The 21,448-nt window shown below is 36.9% G+C and overlaps 1 long non-coding RNA gene across 2 annotated transcripts; it reads left to right on the plus strand.

Moving 5' to 3' along the window:
• The first annotated feature begins 948 nt into the window (after positions 1–948).
• On the plus strand, positions 949–19,628 carry LOC121408588. 2 transcript variants are annotated; one of them, XR_005969059.1, is made up of 3 exons: positions 949–1,111; positions 18,974–19,313; positions 19,593–19,628. It is a non-coding gene; the product is annotated as an uncharacterized LOC121408588 (long non-coding RNA). The 2 variants fall into 2 exon arrangements; XR_005969060.1 differs by lacking the exon at positions 949–1,111 and adding an exon at positions 12,937–13,235.
• Positions 19,629–21,448: the final 1,820 nt, after the last annotated feature.

Below are 21,448 nucleotides of genomic sequence, written 5' to 3' on the forward strand. Positions count from 1 at the left end.
CAGAGCTTGAAATTGATGAAGGCCTCAAAAGGAAAGGGGAAGGAAAATCAGACAAACAGTGCAATAAAAGAGACTTATCCTTTACTGCACAAAATAATAGGAATATTACCAAAAAAGTAGAAAGGGAAAGAAAACTTAAAATGAGGAAGTTATAATCATGTTGATAAAAGAGAAAGTGCAAGTGCAAGTGTGCGAGAGTGCAAGTGCGGGAGGGGGGAGGTTGTAATATCGGTTGGTACGTAACACACAGAGATTTTAGGTATCATGTTTTAACAGTGTATTTCTCTTCAAAACAGCCTTAAATGAATAAAGTGTAGAAGCATAACTTAGTGTCAGGTGATAAATTATTCCATAAATCTGCACCGTAACGTTTGACAAGGCAAACAACATGACCACTGATCTTTTCCATTCATGCAAGCAGGGGCGGATCCAGGATTTTCCAAAGGGGGGGGGGCAAATTTTTCAAAGGAAAATTTTGACAAGCCCCCCCCCAGGTATTCAACCACAAATTAAGGATATCGTTCGTACCCAACAAAAACAGAATAAAATAAAAAAGGTTTTCAACTACAAATAAAAGATATTTCGTACCCGAAAAAAATGACAAGTAAAAAAAAATAAAAAGAAATAATGACATTTTTACATTACAAATTTTTATTTTGCGTCTGAAAGGGGGGGGGGGGCACGTGCTCCCTGGATCCACGCCTGCATGCAAGCAACTCCCCCCCTAAAAAAAATCCTTTTTGGATTTCGAAGTGGCGCCACTTTTTGCAGCTATATTGGAGGACCTAAAATTAATATGGGCTATATACTCCGGGACATCAATTCCAACATCACTCGTACTCCTGACTCCTGCAGCACCTAAGTAAAAACCTTCACCTGTATACCACGTTCGCGTACGCGCGCCGTGTCTGGAGCTAGCTAGCTGGAGAAGACATCGATGTAGGAAATGAACCCATGGATGCGATAATTGATTGCATATGCGGCGCGGTTCGAGCTTTGAATTGGGAGAGGATTATGGGGATGAAATTTACATGTACATCGTACGGGGATGATGGAGTAGTGTGTTTTGCGTAGAAAAAAAAGCAGAAGTGAGAGATAATCACCGCCACAGGTAAGACGAGATGGTTTAAGCTGTATGAGATTCTTAGTTTTTGTAACAGCTGGTTGGATGGTGCATGGTCGCCGGACCGGCCGGCCCTAGCCCTGGGCATGTACCGGTACTGTTTTTGCTTTCGTTGCGGCTAGCGGATCCGGAGCGAGCTGTGCCTTTATATTTGAGGTAGCGTACTATACTGACCATTACGTTGCGACCTGTGCATGCCAGCGCCACCGAGCGAGTCTGCCAACTTGCATTCGAAGCAGCGTGTGTCATTTGTGCTGCACGGTTCACCTGCTGAAAGGAGATAGCGGGAGCGAGCATCGCACCAACTTGGCATCTTCGGGAGATAGCATCTTAATCATGATATGGCAACTAGTAAACTGTGATCAACCTATCAAATTATGTAATAGAAACAATATTTGGTTTCCATTTATTTTTATTTTGATTGTTGATGCTGATGGTGATATTTTGATGTTGATGGTGTTGCATTAATATGTGCAGATTGTTAAATATGGGTATACCGGTAATAAATGTTTAAAATAGTATAGGCTTTATTTCTGGAATCATGTTGGTAAAGAAGCTAATAGACTTTTTCAAATGGCTATGTCATGATTTCATGTATGAAAGGGAAATGAAAAAAAAAATACCTCAGGAAATAAGTCTACAGTAGTACAGAGCTTATTTTGGTAGTTGAATATATAGTTAATGTATTTTTTTTCACAAAAAAGTAACAAATGAAAATAATTATTGCAAAATATTTCTTAAAAAGTATTAGGTCCTATCTGTGAAAAATGAAGATATCAATGAAGATTATACTTCTAATAGGCCCTATGATTGAGGAGATATAGTAGTGACTTGGTATGCCTAAATAGGGTTGCTTTGCTTTGATTTGTAGCAATAAAAATAAATTGAAAGAACTTGATTTCAAATCAAAACAGATCAAAATCATTAAAATTCTATTCTAGGATGTAGGCTACTTGTTCTGTCCATACATATACTCAGGTTGTTAAAATGTAACATTTAGTTATACTTTTGGTTTGTGGTATGTGAATTCTTGTCTGTAATGTACATGTATTTCTACAGTAGTTGCAATAATTCCATCAGTTGTGATTGTTTTATTTCTAGTTGCAATAATTCCATCAGTTGTGATTGGGTACTGCCTAATACAGAGCTGCCAAGTAGTACTGATTTTCAGTATTTAGTTCTGAAAAGTGAGAAGAATACTGTTAGTTTCTTGTAAAATACTGATTTCTAAAGTTTCAGCTGTATGTTTGGTCCTATGGTATTTTTGGAAAATACTGATTTCTTCACTGAAATACTCATTTTCAGCTTTGAAAATACTAAAATGTTCTTTTTCTGGTTGGCAGCTCTGCTAATATTGCGCACATGATGCTTATGAGGTTCCAGGGTCTTAATGTTGGTGAGGGCTCATAGAAAAAAGAAAGATTGTCACTCAAACAGCAGTCACCTTTTATCTTCAAATATATAAAAAATATAAGGTAAGAAAAAAAAACCTATTTAAATTATAAATTACAGGAAAGGGGCACACGAGAAAGGCACTGTTTTGGCAAAAATATTGTTCAAAGGGGAGATCGAGGGGGATAGGCAAGTGACAATTAATTGTGCCCCCTGGATCTGTTCCTGTATTGGCAAATAAATAGGATTCATGTAATCCTATACTAACTGTTTAGATATGCAGAGGAAGAAACCAAACTGGTCAAGAGCTAAGGTCAAGTATGAAACCTGATAGGTCCGATAAACAACCAGCAGCTTTGTATATCCTGTCTCACCTCACCACTTTGCATTTTTGCATGTACTGAGGCATGTGAGAATGTTTGTGTTGTGAACAAATTTAAGATTGAAATTTGTTTTATATTGTCAGAACTCAGAAATAAGAAATATAAGTTCTCTGAACAAGTTTAAGATTAAATTTGTTTAAAAATTGTCAGAAAATTCAGATTTTTAATTTTTTTTTTATTTCCATTGCAAAAATGATTATTGTCAAAATTTTGTTTCTGATGACCAGAAGAGACAAATGAAATCACATTATTTTGTTTTGTGCTTGCATGTTCAATTGGAAATTCAGGAAAACATGAATGGATACCTGATGCCCTATTCTAATTAAATACCTGTTTCAGGGAAGAAGCGTGGTCTGCAATATAAATGAAGCTGCGTTCCGGTTTGGCTCGGGTTGATACATGTATATTCATGTTAATATAGTGAATGCCTACCATAACAATATACAGGCCAAGTCCATTCTAACAAGTTGATTTGAACAAGATTTGAAAAATCAAGTAAGTGTAACACTGAACATTTCATTGAAATGGAATGTAAAATAATTGGTTATATTTTTTAGTTTAAATGATTGTCACATAATAGCTTTTTATTGATCCTGGTTAGTATACAAAAAGAGCAGATGATGGAACACACTACTTGTAGTTTCTTTTTTTTATAGACGTCAATTTTGGCAGCTTTAATGATAAAGCCGGTCTCCACCATATCATAATAAAACATTTAGCATTATGATCTTAAATTTTCCATTAGGATAAAACCAACTTTTACATCATAGAAGACAGAATTTAGATTTTCAAATGGTATGATACAGTACAAAAGATATTATGAGTGTGTGATTGACTGTGGCATCACTGGAGGCCTGGAGTCCTCATTTATGATGAATGATATTCATATCCCTTTTAGTGAAATATTCAAGCTGTCATATAACTTTCAAATTCAAATTTGAAGTCGTAAAGTTCTTACTCTTCATCTGATATCAATGAAACTTTTAGTCTTAATTGTTTTTATGTGTCTATTTCTTTAACTTTTTTCTTGGGGTGGACTTGACCTTAAAATTTGTGATATTTTATTTTCTCATCAGTAGAATTAGATTCATTATCAAATAATATTGGGGATGGGGGTGGCAACATTTCAAGGCATAAATGATAACACAGATTAAAGAGAAATGCCAGTAGTTGCAGGAAACACTGATTTCATGAGAAAGTCTGTAAAACCAGGCTTAATTGTCAGAATATCATCGAGGATCTAGATCTGGTACAGTTACATAAACTGAACTTTGTGAAATCTTGAAATCTACGCTGAAAAACGTTCACACTGAAGATCCCCAACAGAGATAGGGCATAGGCACACATGGGACAGTGTATTATTATTGCTGGAATAAAGACCCGACGGAAGTGACCGAATCCGCGCTTATTTGGCTTATTTCTCAGCAATTACACAATTTCTCGCAGAATCCTTTGGCACATATTTTTTATTCATACAAACAGACACTTGGGTGGTCATTATATTAAATTCTGTAAAAAGTCATTTTGAGATCGTTACCAAAACTGGAATTTATCTTTAAGCCTTTTTTATATTTTTTTCTCAAAAATCTACAAGATTCTATAAAATCTCAAAGCGGAACGTGAAAAAAAGTATATGTAGAATGCATTTTCCAACAACGACTTGATGCATTATGCACGGTCGACTTCTCATCTCTCTATCCCCCACTGATGATAGGTGGCATTTTACCCTCTGGGCAATAGCCCTTTGGGATCTCCATCATATCCACTTTATAAATTATTGCTGTACTGTCCTTTACATGTACATGGTCATATATATTACAGGTGATCAATCTAAAGCCCGGCTCACACCTTTGCGTTTTTAGCTGCGTATTGCTGCGATAGCCGAACGCAGCCTAAACGCAGCCTTAAGCAGCACGACGCAGCAAAACATTCGGCAGCCCTCACACTGTTGCGTATGGAGCTCGTTATAGCTCGTACATTTTTTCGAAAAATGACCGCTTACGGTCGCTTTAGGTTGCGTTTTACCTCGCTCTAGCTCGCTTTTGCTCGTAGCAGTACGATGCAATACGAAGTTTGCTCGCCACGTTGCGTGTTTATCTCGTTAGCCACTCGTTTGTTGCTCGCTAACCGCTCGCCCTACCTCGTCTCGCCTCGACTCACTGCTCATTCACTCGCTTTATCTCGACTGCTGCTCGTTCCGCGGCGTAACAGTTCGCTCTGCTGCGTACACGTGTGGTCGTATATTGCAGCGGTGATGATCATTTTGTGGTACTAGTCATAATCTTTGACGAATCTACAGGCAAACATCGCTTTGTGAACTATGACTTCTCTGCAAAGCTCTTCTATACAAAAAATTAAGCTTTTGCTTCAGCTGGAAGAGGAAGAGGCCACTGACGATTATGCGCAAGGGGAATTGCTGCTTGAGTTGCATCGACAAAGTCGTATCCGGCCTCGAAGTTGTTGGATTCGGTCTTGGATCTGCAGGAGGAATGAGCAGGGCCATTTCAACCAGCTGATGAGGGAACTAGAAGCTGAAGACCAAGAAGCATTCGCAAACTATTTGAGAATAAGTCCTGCAATGTTCAGTGAGTTAGAACAAAGACTCCATGGGAGACTGGAGAAGCAGGACACCTTCTTCAGGGAAGCTCTTTCACCTGCACTAAAGCTAGCCGTCACCCGTAGACACTTGGCCACTGGGGACAGTTACAAAACGCTCATGTATAGTTTCAGGGTTGCCGATAACACAATTTCACTCATAGTCCGTGAAGTGTGCTCTGCCATCATCGAGGAGTTCTCAGACGAGCTTGTTAGGTGCCCCACCAGTCCTCAAGAATGGAAAACGGTTGCACAGGGCTTCGAAGATCGGTGGAACGCTCCTCACACCATTGGAGCCTTGGACGGCAAACATATTGCCATCCGATGTCCCGCTGATAGTGGCTCCATCTTTTACAACTACAAGGGCTTTTATTCGCTAGTTATGATGGCCTTAGTTGATGCCCAGTACAGGTTCCTGTGGATCGATGTGGGAGCTGAGGGATCTACGTCAGATGCGCAGCTTTTTAATTCTTGCGAACTAAGGCAACGCCTAGAATCGGACACCCTTGGAGTACCCCCTCCAGAGCCCCTGCCAAATGACGACGAGAACACCCCTTACTACATCGTGGCAGACGAGGCATTCCCGTTGAGAACATGGCTGATGAAGCCATATGCTAGAACAGCTATGGCTAGAGAAGAGAGAGTTTTTAACTACAGGCTCTCTCGGGCTAGGAGAGTGGTCGAGAACGCTTTCGGAATTCTCGCCAATCGATTCCAGTGCCTGCTTTCCACTCTCCGCCAAACCCCTGCGACTGTCAGATTAATCGTTCAAGCATGTGTATGCCTCCACAACCTGATGAGATCTCGATACCCATCCATTCAAAATCCAGCCCTTGACATGGAGGATGCCGAGCACAACCTAGTGCCCGGTTCATGGAGAGGAGAGCAAACACTGGCTGACATAAGACAACCAACTAGAGGTCGCCCGATCACCCAGGCAGCTCAGGCCCAAAGGAATTACATCAAGGCCTACTACAACAGCCCTGCTGGTTCTGTTCCCTGGCAGGAGTCAAAGATTTGAATGAGTCATGCAGATATATGCTCAGGATTTTACCAATGCAATACCTAAAGACGTGTTTAGCTAGCTTGAAGACCCAAACATTACCTTGTTAGTTCTCTCGGTGTTGCATATTTAAGAAAAACAGAGAGATAACAATGGAATAACTTTTTACTCCTGGACAGTGATGCAGCAGTGCAGTATCACGAAATCTGTTCTATTGCTACCGACATCTGGACCAACATATGGAAATTTTGGAAATCTCTAGGACTTGTATTCCACAGAAAAGATAAATTCCCTACCGATGTAATATTTTTTTCAATGCTATGTTAGATATTACGATGGTTTATTTTTTTAAGATTTAGATTAAAGCCAGAGTATAGTCTTGGTAAACCGTGAAAAAATCATACATTTTATAATTGGGCAATTCAATCGGGCTTGACGATCTCTAACAGATCTCTAAAATGTTTTCTTCAAACCCATCAATTTTGGTAATATTAGCCAAAATTATAAAAACTCGGGATGTCCCTGAGATTTTCAGCATAGCGTTATGTACAGAGCTCCCTCTAGCGGCCATTTTGCTGATAATTTGTCATTTACAGCAATCATTTTATCTGTATTAAATTTTGATCTTATTTCCCGGTGTCCGGAGAGAGAATGCTGCATTTTTTCAAAAGATTGATGAGAACATCTTCAATCATACCGAAACTATACTGGGGCTTTAATTAATTTATTCCATTTCTTTTTCAATTTAAAACATACTCAGTATAATAATAATAACAACAACAACAACAACAATAATGATAATAACAATAATAATATAATAATAATTATTATTATTATATTAATAATAATAAGAAGAAGAAGACAGAAGAAGTAGTAGTAGTAGAGGAAGAAGAAGAAGAAGTAGTAGTAGTAGTAGTAGTAGTAGTAGTAGTAGTAGTAGTAGAAGAAAAAGAAGAAGAAATGCAAATAAATAGGATGTCATATACAAACAGTCTGGACTGAGCTGTAAAGAATATCTGTCAACGATCTCACAAATAGTTTCTTAAGTATTTATAGCATGGTTGGAGAGGCAGCTCAAATTGCGTGATTTATATGTTTATACGAGATCGAATATACATGTTCTGTTATCATATTCCTCCTATTGCTTTTTGTGTAACAAGTTTGTTCTTTTGGAAACATAACTGATTGCCGGTTGCACAGTTGGATACGATCATTAGCCTATAATTGAGTTTGATGATAAAAATAAAATTGACATTCCTAAACGGCTATATTTTTATTCAAGAGTCATGCTGTCGTGCCGTTGAAGTGCATTTCATATATTATGCAATAAAGAATGAATGAGAGTATGATGAAGATGAATACGAATAATGTTATGATGATGATGATGATGATGAGCACAGATGTACTCCGCAAAAGGGGGGGGGCAAGCTCTTTCCGAACAACAATACTTCCCCCATCTTTTGCCTCCACGGAGAGAATCGACGCCAATGTGATAATGATGATGATGAAGGTGGTGGTGGTAGTGATGATAATGATGATGATTATGATACTCATGATTATGTTGAATGGAATTATCACTGGATGAAAGGATGTGAATTATTTTATTTCCCCTTTTCGACCTTTGCTAATGACTTTTTGCTCTTAAATGCTAGCAAACTTTTGCTTGTAGGAATTTGTTTTATTTTTTTTATACGGCCTTTTCTTAAAGTTGGGTCATGACGTTAATATCAAACTTTGTCCAGAACAGAAATTGTGATTAATTTGTTTTGAGCCATGGTCTGTGATATTATTCTATATTTAATATTCATTGATTAAGTTTAGAGGGTCCAAACAAACAAACATTCTATCAACAATAAGCCACACACACACCATCATGATAACATAGGTAAACACTCTATAAAATAAAAGCAAGCAGAAAACACTATAAAATGAATTATTGTTCATCTGAACACGTTTTATTCAGAGCAAGTTTGCTTAAAGAAAACTCTTTTGACATCAAATGTGCATGGTCAACATGCTCAACAGTTAAAAACTACAAGGAAAAAAAAACAAACACCAACATTAAAACAACCATTTACCTCGAAATGTGGATCAACTTGATATTCTATATAAGTTGTGCCTAGACCACACAGACGTTGATATGTGTAACTTTTGTAATCAAACTCTTCAAATATAATTATTTATCTGAACACACTTATTCAGAGCAAGTCTGATTTAAGAAAACCCATTTGAGATCATACATGCATAGTCAACATGGTCAACACGCAAGCTTATCATGATAATGACTAAAGTGCAAGAAATTCGACCTTCAAATTGGATCAACATGATATTTTGTATGAGCTTTGTCATAACCAGGGAGATGTAGAAATATGTAATAACATGTGGAATTAAACTCTTCAAACATCATTCATAATATATCCGAAAAACACCCTTTCAGATTTTGTTAAAAAAACCCAGATCTTCCATCATATACATGCGTTGTCAACATGCTTTCTGTCATATATTTCACGTATATAAATATATATATATATGACACAAAACTACAGCGCAGGTATCCGAGTACCAATTCATAGAATCAATCATTGACCTTCCAATTCGAATCAATATAATTGTTGTATGGATTGTGCCAAGACAACAGAGATGTAGAAATATAACAAAATATCAATTATCATCTATGCTCATCTTCCCAAGTGTCACTTCTTATGAACAAATGCAAAATGATTTATATTTTGGTTTTTCAATTCTTTATTTTCAAACAAGTTGTACAAGAAGTAAAACGAAACATATCATTATTCTGAACATCAACTAAATCACGTTGTTATACAACGTGAGAGAAGCATTGAAAGTCTAAAACTGTGACAAAGGAGTGCAACAAAATGAATGGGAAATCTGTGAAGGACATATTCGTGATCTACCACTAAGAAGTAATAGGTGTCAAAGGATCTTGCATAGGGGTGCTTGCCAGGTGACGGAGCAACGATGATTCGTTGCCCAATACAGGAACGTCCGAAAGACGATCCCAGGAAGCTCCTCCGCTGTTAGAAGGACCACTCGCGGAACGACCCACTTCAGCAGAAGATACTACAACTGGTTGGAGGTTTGCGTAGCTCCGCCCCCTGTCATGCTGAATGAGTGGAGGTTGCATGGAACTGGCTACAACTTGTTGGGATGGTAGTGGTTGAGAAGCTCTTACGACCTTGGATGTTGCGACGTAGTACATTAGGGTGTCGAATTGCCTGCGCACATATTCTTCCCAGAAGTCCGGGTGAATGAAAGGATGCATACTTCCAAGAAAGTTTGCGAAAGCTGTATGGTGGTTCTCAGCGGCCTTGATCAAATCTTCGACCTGTTTGCGGAGCCCTGCTTCCCTCTCTGCTCTTTGAGCCAACCTTTCTACTAGGTGTTCAATATCTGTAGTTGTCGCTTTTCTCTTCCGTTTACTTTTAATTACAAAAGGTGTGCTTGTTGCAGCTGGCTGTTGCCCCTCTCCTTCATGCTCTTCTAGGTCCATGAATTCCTCAGGCATCTCTTCATCCGAATCTTCTGAGACCTGGTCAGTGTTACTTGATTTCTTCTGTTGGTCGGCATCCGTTTGAGATTTTGGCTTCAGCTGAAAATGTAATAAAATAGATGTTAAAGTTAATGTAAGCGTTAAATAGTATAGGCCTGAAGCTCCGTTTACCAGTCAGTTTTAAAACATAAAGTATGAAGGCAGTTGAGATTAGTTACTTTCCTCAAATAACAGAATTCTGGGTATCAAAATTTGATTATAAGAAATACGAGAATACTCACGCCAAGTTGACGGGATTCATGCCGAACGATGTGTGCCTTGAAGAAGGAGAACGTGCTGATGATCCACTTTTCACGAGTCGTCAACTCTTTTGCTCCTGACCCGGATGCCTTCCTCGTGAGTTTCCCGTAGGCACTCCTCATGGAGTGATACCATGTCTTGTAGTCATTCGGGTCTATGCCCATCTCTAGACATTTGTCATGGATCGCCGCTTGTTTCTTTCTGGTGTCTTTGTACAATTTGCACCCTTTATCATAAAACATGGGATTTGCACAGAGCCATTCCCCGAGTTCTTGTTCTTGCTCGTCAGTAAAGTTTACTGCAGCTTTCTTTGACTTCTTCTTGATTTCTTGCTGAACTTCCACGAGTTCGTCATCCCCGGCATCTTCAGCTATTGCCACTCCTGGTGACTCCGGAGCAGGAATGGGGGACAGGCCTCGGGTTGCTGAAGCCTTTGTCATGGATTTTCTAATTTTCGGCATCTTTCTCTCCCGGCCTACGAACTAACTGAATAATAATTCATGAGTGAGGGTTCTCTGTCAAAGGCAGATATCCGCAGTACTGGTTAGCCAAAGCGAGCAGGAACGAGCTAAAATGAGCAGGAACGAGGTAAAACGAGCGAAAGACGAGCTAGACTCGCAGTTAAGATCCAAGACGAACGCAGTGCACCGAGCTACATCCGTAACGGTCCTTGTTGTTGCGAACAGCGTGCGAGGTATAGCGCAACGAGATACGCGTTTATGCGAGCTAAAGCGAGGTAAGTCGAGGTAAATCGAGCCGGTAACGCAGCTTTAGGCAGTGAAACGCAGCTCAAAGTAGCGCTGCGTTGGCCTGCGTTAAGCTGCTCGCTGTTGCTCGTCCTTGCTCGCATCAGCTGGTTGCCACTCGTCTTTGCTCGTATGGATTTTTCTCTTGCGTTCAGTTGCGGAAGTTTGAAAAAAATTCAAACTAGCGAGCTAGAACGCAATGCCTCTACGTTGGTCTGCGTATTGACCTCGTATTAGCTCGTTTAATCGCGTTGTGTTGCGTTTATCTGCGTTCGGGCAATACGCAGCTGAACACAAGCTAAAAACGCAAAGGTGTGAGCCGGGCTTAAATGCTTGATATCATTGGTAGTAATAAGATTTGCTTGAAAGGTTTCCTAGTTCATTGCTTAGTCAGATCTCGATTACTATTGATGTAGATACACGTAAGCATTAAAATGATGCAGGTTTCATTTTGTTTCATTATTCTAACATCTATTTTCAACAAAGACCATATGTTTTGTTTTGTGTTGTACATACGGTAGCCTACTTGTAAGTTAACACTGTATTTGTAAAAGTCATGGACAAAATATTCTGAATTTCTAAAAAGTCAACTTTGATAGGCCATTGTGATTTAATTCTGCTAAAATCATGTGAAGATAAAAATTATTTATAGTGTTTTTCTTATGTTTGCTTTGCTCATGTAAAAAGGTACTTTAATTGTAATACTCAGAGACAATGAGCAATTGTCCACTCAGAGGTGAAGCGTTGTGGCCCAGTGGATTAGTCTTCGGACTTTGAGACAGAAGGTCTTGGTTTCGAATCCCAGCCATGGCGTAATTTCTTTCGGCAAGAATTTGTCCCCATTGTGCTGCACTCGACCCAGGTGAGGTAAATGGGTACCTGGCAGGAATTTATTCCTTGAAATGCTACTGCGCTGTAAAATGTTGCGGGGCTAAAGCGAGGGTAATAATATCCAATGAAGCGCATAGGGATGCATTTGGCAGTGATATACGCCTTCCATGTTGGTATTATTATTATTAATGAGCACCAAATGACCTGATAATTTGAACCTCCTTTTGACAATTTTAGAGCATAACCCAAGTGAAGAATATTGGCAGATGTGTTTCAATGCAATGTTCATTTGATCAAAATATGTCTTGCTTTGTAGGAAAAAAAAAAAAATTCGATCTCCCTTTTATTTCGAGCCAAGCCACTTGACCCAGGAACATTCCCTCTCACTCAACTTGAAATTTATGCAATGCATGCATCCCAAACCAGTGTAAGGTCTGTCACAGAATCATAATTGAGATCTTATTGCAGTTTTATTCCAGAATTATTTATAAAAAATCACTGTTTTCAGCATTTCATGCTTGCATTTGGAAGATGTCTATTTTCATGATGGCCAGAAATCGCTTTAATGCAACCATACATTATGTACATGTAAGACTTGAACCTTTGTATCATGCAGAGTTAAAAGGTGTAGACTGAATGCAGCCTTTAACAATGATGATGAGTGATGATAATTGTAATGATGAAAATGATGATGATAATGATGACATGATGACATATGATGGTGACTGGTGATTATGATAAAGAAAAAACAGATTTGTAAAATTGATGATGCTCGATCCATTTAAAAAAATCTAAAGAGCTTGCATGCATGCTCCACTTTGTGTGGTAAAGTAGCCATGAGAGAGTAAAGGCTTGGTCAAATTGAAGGTTACACATCTCATGCTCAGCTGTGTAGCTACCTGATCACAGATGATAATCAATGCTTGTATCTTAACCTGCACTGCGCCCGCACAGTGTCCATGCCCCTCCAGACGTTGCCAATTAATGCCTGCTCGCATAAATTACCCCTCTCCCCGCTGCCAGCTCTGACGGCTCGAAGCTTCCACTCTCATCATCCATGGGTATATTATCACAGTCACCGCTATCAGCAGAGTGTGTATGGATGCATGCATATCATGCTCCCGTGCCGTTTATGAATATACGCCCGACTATCGAGAAGCATGCATTTGGTCGTGGCATCTTCTTAACGAGCTCATATAGGCCCTGATCTCGGACAGGAGGATTATTAGATACCGTGTTATTGGTGTATTAGTACAGATTGATGTGTGCAGGTGTATTTGAAGGGCTTCGATCTCCTTGTTTTGAAATATCAGTGTTTTGGTAAAGTGTGATATTACAAGGGTGATAATTGGTGAGTAGACTGTTTATTTTTTTCCTCAGGGTTGGGGTTTCTGTGTCATCCTGAATGATTATCATTATATATTTAAACTCAAAGAGAATAAGTTTCTTACATGTTATGTAGTTATGTATATTCATACTTGCTGTATAGTAGCACCATACCAGTTGTGGTTTTTCTGTATGTTTTGATGTAGGATAGCTGATAGATAACAACCACTCGCCTTTTCAGACATCAGTGATTATTTAATAATCATTAATGTTTACTTCTTCTGGAGTGACATTATATTTTTGGAGTGAATATTTTCTTGTTCTCCATCTTGTATATTTCTTTCTCTGAAGTACATGTATGTACCAGGGATCATTTATTTCAGAATGTTGATTTATGAATACAATTTCTGGAAAATTAAATTACATGTAGTTTTTAATTTGCTTACAAATTAAGGAGTGAGGTCAGGGGTGATTTTTTTTCTTTTTGTCTATGGATTTAATTTATTTGAATGGTATTTAAATGAATTTGATTTCATGTTTGATTTTCATTCTTTATTTATCATGTTTATTATAGTTCTTCATGAATGAAATATAAACATTAACAATCTTTGTCTTCATAACGATTGATCATTCTCCTCTCACATTACCATAAAAAATCCAATCATCACACACTTCACTTCTCACTAGCAAGCCAAGGCTACCAAAATTTCCCCTGAAAATACAGAATTTCTTTGAGGCATATCAATTTACAGCATATATGCAGTCTACTTGTTCTTGTCAATATTCTTTTTCTTTGTGTTCTTTTTGTTGTTTGTTCCAGTGCTTATTAGTTTTATTGTTATTGTTGTTTGGCACTTATTGTAGTTGTCTTTTAATTTTCTATCATTCCATTTTTATTTCACTATCACCTTCATTGTCTCTTTTAGTTATGCAGAAAATGCTCAAAGGAAGAAAGAATGTAAATACAGGGTTATTAGAGAAATAAGATTAAAATTAAAAACACAACCTATTTAAATGAAAAATCAGACTAAAAAGTATTTGATGAAAATAGAGCAGTTGATTTCCAGTTTTCTTTACATGTAGGCGATAGTTACATACACAGGGAAAAAGTTCATTACATGTGTATATACATAAATGCACCCGATGGATGCAAGTTATTGGTTTCATTAACGAACCTTGAAGCTCGTTTGGATGTTAATTGGTATTTATTGATTGTGCAGTTTTCAAGTCATTACACGGCTTGACTGAGGTCGCCTGAGGATTTACTAGTGATTAGCATTTAAAATATGCATGTGTCAAGAAGGGGGGGGGGGTGCGGTCACCCTTTAAAAAATCTGACTAAAGGAAGAAAAAATATGCCAAAACTTTTTCGTTGTTGTAATATCCTGGCAAAATGGCAACGGTTTTCATTTTCTACCTTTTTCAATATGAGCGTATTATGTTGGATTCAAGTGTATACATGTACATTATATACTGTATTAGCAGGATGTTCAGGTTTGGACATTTGTGTAATATGCTTCTTGCTTGCATACATTATTTTTTAAAATTCGATCCCGCATATTCATAGTTATGGTCCCTGGAGGTTAATGATTTAGATTGAATTGTGTCAGTGTAACTATGAAATACAACTGTGTGTGCATCTGGGTTAATAATTTGTAGTTGGATGGTCTGTGATACCGTTAGTAGTGACGGATGGCATTGATCATCAGAGCATGTCATGCTACTCGTTTGAATGATATTGATTTTACTAATGAGGCAATGGGTTAATTATCTTCATTGTTCTTCAATCCGTGTTGGCCAGTGAACCCATGAATGAATTCATGTTTATTACCCTACATATGTAAATCACTATTAGGTAGAATCTGGAGGGGATATTCCATTCACAGGCTTTATCTCAATGGAACTTTTACAACCTGCTAAAAGAAGGTAATTTGTACTTAAATAAGAGAGCTTTCAGCAAATTCAGGAGAATTCTTCAAAATTTGATTTGTGGGGGGGGGGAAGCACAGATCTGTCCCTTATTCCCCCTGCATTACCTAGGTTTGTGTTTGTACAGCCATAGCCAATGCTTGAGCAAGTTGACAATTAGTACACTTTGTTGATTTTTCAGTTCCCCTTGGTAAATTTCACCTCTAATGTGTATTTTTTTGGAGAGGGGTGGGGGGAGGGGCAAAATTATGAGTCCTCATCCTGCCACATAGCATGTGTATCGTGGGTGTAAAAAGTATTCCCCTAATTTATTTACTTATAATTGCAATCTAACATTCAAAAGATGTTTGAAATTGCTAGATACATTTTATTTGAGACAGATATGCTAATAATTAAACCCAGGTGAATAAGTTTCAGAAAAGCTAAACCAGACTTCGCAGAACTGTAGAATGTTTTCTTTTATCCTTCTCACTCGACATTCATGAAAACGACAACAAAATACTAATATTTGATAGAAAATCATTAAATATTCATCATTGTGTATAATATATGCCTCTTCATATTTCATAACAATACGTTTAAGACAACTTTTTCCAGCAAAATTAAAATAAAATTGTGATTGCAAGTTGAAGGAGTTGATTATTGGTACTTTATATCCATAAAAATAAGTCTGGAGAATGATGTACCATCCCTATATGATCCAGTTATCAACTGAACCAGAACAAAGGGCTGTATACACACACAATCAAGCTATTAGTTGGCTTCTTGTTGACTTAGTGTCAGAGCAAATATTGACAGCTGGAAATGGAAGACTATCATGCCTGCAAACATGTGTATTTAAATGTTATACACACAACAAGGACAAACTATTCTAAATTAGTTCATATTAACGGCAATAAATTCTCCATTACATATGTGTGACGATCACATTTTTGTCCTTTTGACATTGAATATAAATGGAGATAGGGGTATAGTGATTTAGTTGAAATATTACTCATATTTTCACTCATGTTCATTTTCAAAAGATTACCTTGGTGTAGACAGGGAGAAAAGGAGACAGATTTTGCATGGTTGCTTATTTAGGGGATGGGGCTATTAGAAATAAGTTTGCAATCAGTAAATGAATATTCTAGTCAGTTGAAATCTAGATATGATTTTGTAATAATAAATCACTGAGAACTATCTGTTAATGTATTTTCAGCCTTTGTGTCAACTCTTTATTTAGTTACGGAATGAAAATGTATTCTCAAATAAACATGTATTCTTGAATTTGTTTGGAAATTGCCAATTGCTGTGAATAGAAAAACTCAACGTGTTATTCATAGACAAGACTGATTTAGATTTTCTCTTGTTTGCCTTTTTTTAACACCCCCAAGTTTTACACACATTCAGTTGTACATTTACGTTAAATGTCAATATAAAAATAAAAGTTGGTAACAGGTTGCTTTTTAAATGTCAAGTGAGGTAAACACTTCATCATCAGTATTATTTTTAGATAGAGTTGATATTTTGTTATTGGCACACCCTGCCATTACTTTCTTCCTTTAATAATTTTCTTGCTCTCTCTTTCTTTGTTTCTATCCTATATGTTTGTATATAATTCCTTCTTTCTCTCTCTTTTCTTTCTCCTACCTCTCTCTGTTACTCTTTCAATCGATTTCCCATCTCAGTTATTCATTGACCATTCCTTTAATTATTTTTGTCTCACCTGCATAGCAGATTGAGACTATAGGCTACGCTTTTCTGACGACAGCGACGGCGGCGTCAACACCAAATCTTAACCAAAGGTTTAATAAGTTTTTATGTAATAATTATAAGGACATTTCAAGATGCATCTCAGACTGTTACTTCAAATATTGAGGGGCCCCCACTTCTAACAGTATCCCATGGAAATACTTGAACTTTGTTTGCAAAAAGCCCAAATCCGGGGTTAGCAATAACCATTTGGCATGTGTGAAAAGGAAAAAAAATAGTACGGGGTTAAGGATAGTACGGGGTTAGCGATAGTCCGGGGCTAAGAAAATCCTGTGTAAAAAGGGTATATGACTGTTCAAAGCGCTTCACAATTATTATTACCCGGTCACTGGATTCATAGCATTTCAAGCAGCCTGTTTGGCGCACACTTGCTAAACCAAACGTTGTTTCCTACCGGTACCAAATTAGCACCTGGGTGAGAGTGGCAATGTGTGGATTGACGCCTTGCCAAAGGGTGCTAGGCCATGGTGGGATTCGAACACATGACCCTCTGATTACAAGGCAAGAGTCAGAACTGCTACACCATGGCGCTTCCACAAAGTCAAGTTTGTAGTGATATTATTTTTTCTCCCAATTATAATGATATTGTACATCAAGATTATTAGTGGTCATTGCTATGCAAAACACATACAACATTTGGGAAAAAAATTACAGGTGGGTTCAGGGCTATTTCGCCCCCCAAGTAATCAAAAGAGCAGAAAAAAATCCTCATTTATTGCAATGGTCCAATGTAGCTTATTTAGGTAAAAGGTTGCGAAAAGTAGCCCACAAAATAACAAAAGTGATTCTTTTGCCTGACAACTCTAAACATGGGTACCTGTGACTTTTCAGTCAGAGCCCTGATCCTTCATGCATATATTTATACCTCACTTAATGAGCCGTGTTGAAGAGTATGCTTCATGGCTTCAGAGTGGTGAATTACTCTTTTTGATGGGAGTTCTTCTTATTAGATAAGGTTCAAACAAATATTTCAGGTTGCTTGATTTTCTCCAATCTCAGAGTAACAGAAAACTCAAATACAATGTAACATTGTAATTCATAGTTATTTTCATGTATTTAGAAGATGATAGTAATACTGATTAACTTTGCTCTATACGACATAGGATTTTAATGGTTTGGACATTATTGTCAAGTAACATTTTGTATTTGATTTAATATTAAGTTGAATTTAATCATTCAACAGCTGTACATGTAGAACAAGTCTTATCATTCTAAGATACTTTGAATAGTTTCACCATGAAATTCATGTTTGTATTCACATCCAAAAGGAGATGTAAAAAAGCATTTTTCAATTGACATCTGCACGTTTATCTACACCACTTGAAGAATCCCACTTGAGACCATCAAACTTTTTTTCGGAAACTACTGTAGCCATTGCCCAATCTAGTCTTCAGGAGACCAGAAAAAGAGCAATCTTGTCAGTTTCCTTTTGAAATATGTGCCTTGTACAGTATGTTGGTAACCCTGTAGTTGCTATGAAACACCAGTATGGTTGTAATCGTTATTCAAACAAGACTATCAATGTTTTGGAGTGTCCCACAGAGCTATATGGCATTTGTTCCCAGGCCATATATTTATTTGTGAGTAAATTCTTTCATGTAAACCTCTTTGTAAAGTGTATGTTAATCACATATTTTGAGTACAATGGTAGATATATGTCCATGTAGGTATCAATACTTGAATTATTATTTCCACCCCATACTTGACAGGTGGGTTTGAACATCCCAAAATGGAAAACAAAATCTACATTTACAATAATTTTTAGGTGAGGTCGGCAACATACATATTTCAGAAATTTTAATTATAAATTCTACACTTGAATATCAGATTTTATATCACATCCTTTACAAAAATGTGTTTTCCGATAGACCCTTTCTTTTTTCTTGCAGTGAATTTGAATTGTGATAATGAATAATCTTTGTTTTAATACCAAACTGCAAATGATTAGTCATCCAAGACAGTTTCACTGACTTGCACACTGTCACTGTAATATCACCTTCAAAACTAAATATTCAAGAATATTCAGGAAGAGATGTGAAAGTGACAAATATTATGAGAATTTGTTACATTTTTCTCCAGCTCAGTGTCACATGACCAGCCACACCCTGTGCTGAGACGAACCAGTGGAGGGCATTGACTGCATCACCTTGAGAATCTGCCTTCTCTTGTCTGTTACCACGGCAACTGTTTCAAGGAGGGTAACTTATCGGAACAAGCTGCGGAAAATCAACTTGTGGCTAAATCTTTTACTGCAACTTGACTGTTGATGCTAAACCTTGAGTAGTGGTGTTTCAACTTCCTGTATTATCGTCACCATTGCTACAGTCACGGCCACAGTGAGGATGGGGGAGTTTGCAGGGGGTAATTCCGTGGATAGGTGGACCTGTCCTAATGATAGACAGCTGGCTCTCAGAGCAAAGTAAGTTGCAGAACAATTAATAAAAAAAACAATATTGAATTTTAAAATTCAGTGTAATTTATATATTTAAAACCTAATGATTTATTTTTTTAAATTGAAGATTTGAATGAATTAAAAGATATGAATTCAGATTTGCATGTAGTTGCAGAACACATTGTTAGATTTCAGATTATATATATATAATTCAGTCTGATTCTTATCTAGCTTTGATAAAAAAAATTAAGTTTAAACTCTTTGAGTGAATAATGATGACATTTTCTCTTTTTGATTCCTTCATAGACTTGGAACAGGCTGGTCCTTTCATACAAATTCTGCCAAAAAGTTTCAGAAGAACGAAGGATTGAATCGGGATGAACAAGATATCATACTGAAGGTGATAGAGAAAGCTGAGAAACTAGAGGTCTCAGAACAAGAAAGAATAGGGTAAGATAAACAATCGATTGATGAGTTGATTGATTGATTGATGAGTGAAAAATATTGGATGGGGTGAATAAGACACAATTATGAAAGGTGATAGAGAAAGCTGAGAAGCTATAGATTTTAGAAAAGAAGGGGATAGGGTAATGATGATGGATTGAGTGACTGTTTGTTGAGTAGTGGACATTGAAATGAGATAAAGAAGAATCCTTTTATGTTAAGAAAAATTGATTGACGGATTGGACTTTCTATTGAAAGGTATTGAAGGAAAGTGATTAAAGTTTAATGATAGTTTTACAGATGGAAATGCTACCATCAAACAATCTATAGATATTTTGAGAATGATGCAGTGATCATTTGAATAATTCAATGTATGATTGTATGAGAATATCAGTGAAGTGTGTGGCAACCATGTTGGATTGACTTGACATGTACCTGTACATTTAATGAAGGAGATAAACGATTGATAATGCGTAAGAAAGGGTTTCTTGCAAGAGTCGTCCATGTTTCCTTGTAAAGTTGAAGCTTGTTTTATTTAATTATAGTAAGAAAGGTAATATCTTCAGGCATCAGATAAGTACTTCAAAGATCATACCCTTCACTTCATCTAATTGTGAAGGCACAAATTTTTGGTAATTTGGGCTTACTGTACATGTGCCAGAGAATTATCTGATTTTGAGAAATAAAGAATCCTAATACATCCTAATACCCATCTATGTATGTGGGCCTTAATTCCCTACACGTTAGCAAGAAAAAAAAGCTCTTCCTAATATGACTTTTAAAAGTAGGCCTATTGCTAGTTGCTTCATGTTTTATTTTTCTCCATACTTGTCATGTCACTCACGTTATTACCAACTCTTCCATCTTGCTGGGGTGGAATACATATTTTTATGAAGATATAAAATCAAAGGGGACTTCTGCACATAAAATAAAATGTCATGTGATTTAAATAATCTTTCTAAATGTCACGTGATAACACTAGCAAGACAATATACATTGTAAATGTCAGCTCTAAAACAATTCCCATCATTTGAAATGGTTTTATATAAAATATGACATTTAGTAATGAAAGATGTTTTTCATTTTTTTTTTAAATGTCACAGTATTTAATAGTATTCAGAAGCTATTTTTGGTACCAGCAACTAAGGAAAAATAATATCTACTACATGAAACATATCCTTTTATACTTATTTCAGGTAACAAAGTAATTTCTTCTTAAGTTTAGCAATAAATTGTTAGTCTGGATATACTATTTAAGTTGTAAATTGAATCTAAATGTATCTTTTGATATGTTACCTTTGATCAGGATTAAGTTTGATTGGTAAATACTAGAGCTATGCAGTATAAGAATGATTTTTTTTTATCGATGGTCTTTTACAATGTTTTATTTCAATCTCTTTGTAGGGCCTTCATGCTATTTTAAGGGTTAATTCCTCTTTTTCATGAAAGAACAGATTTTGCAATATATGCAATACAAAAGACACAAACAACATTCCGAAAAGATCACAACTTGCAGGCCATGAGTGATTTTGTTTTTCCCCTTTTCCCCTTTGATTTCACTTTATACCAGAAAAACATGGCATATTCTTTTTACCCTAGAAAAGATGGAGCCTACACCCTTGATGATAAGATTCTAAAAATAGGTTGGTATAATGCCAAGGTACATGTAGACAATACATGTTGATATCGAATTTTATCACAGAAAATTCATTTTAATT

The sequence above is a fragment of the Lytechinus variegatus genome, chromosome 2 (genome assembly GCF_018143015.1).
Source record: "Lytechinus variegatus isolate NC3 chromosome 2, Lvar_3.0, whole genome shotgun sequence".
Lineage (NCBI taxonomy): Eukaryota > Metazoa > Echinodermata > Echinoidea > Temnopleuroida > Toxopneustidae > Lytechinus > Lytechinus variegatus.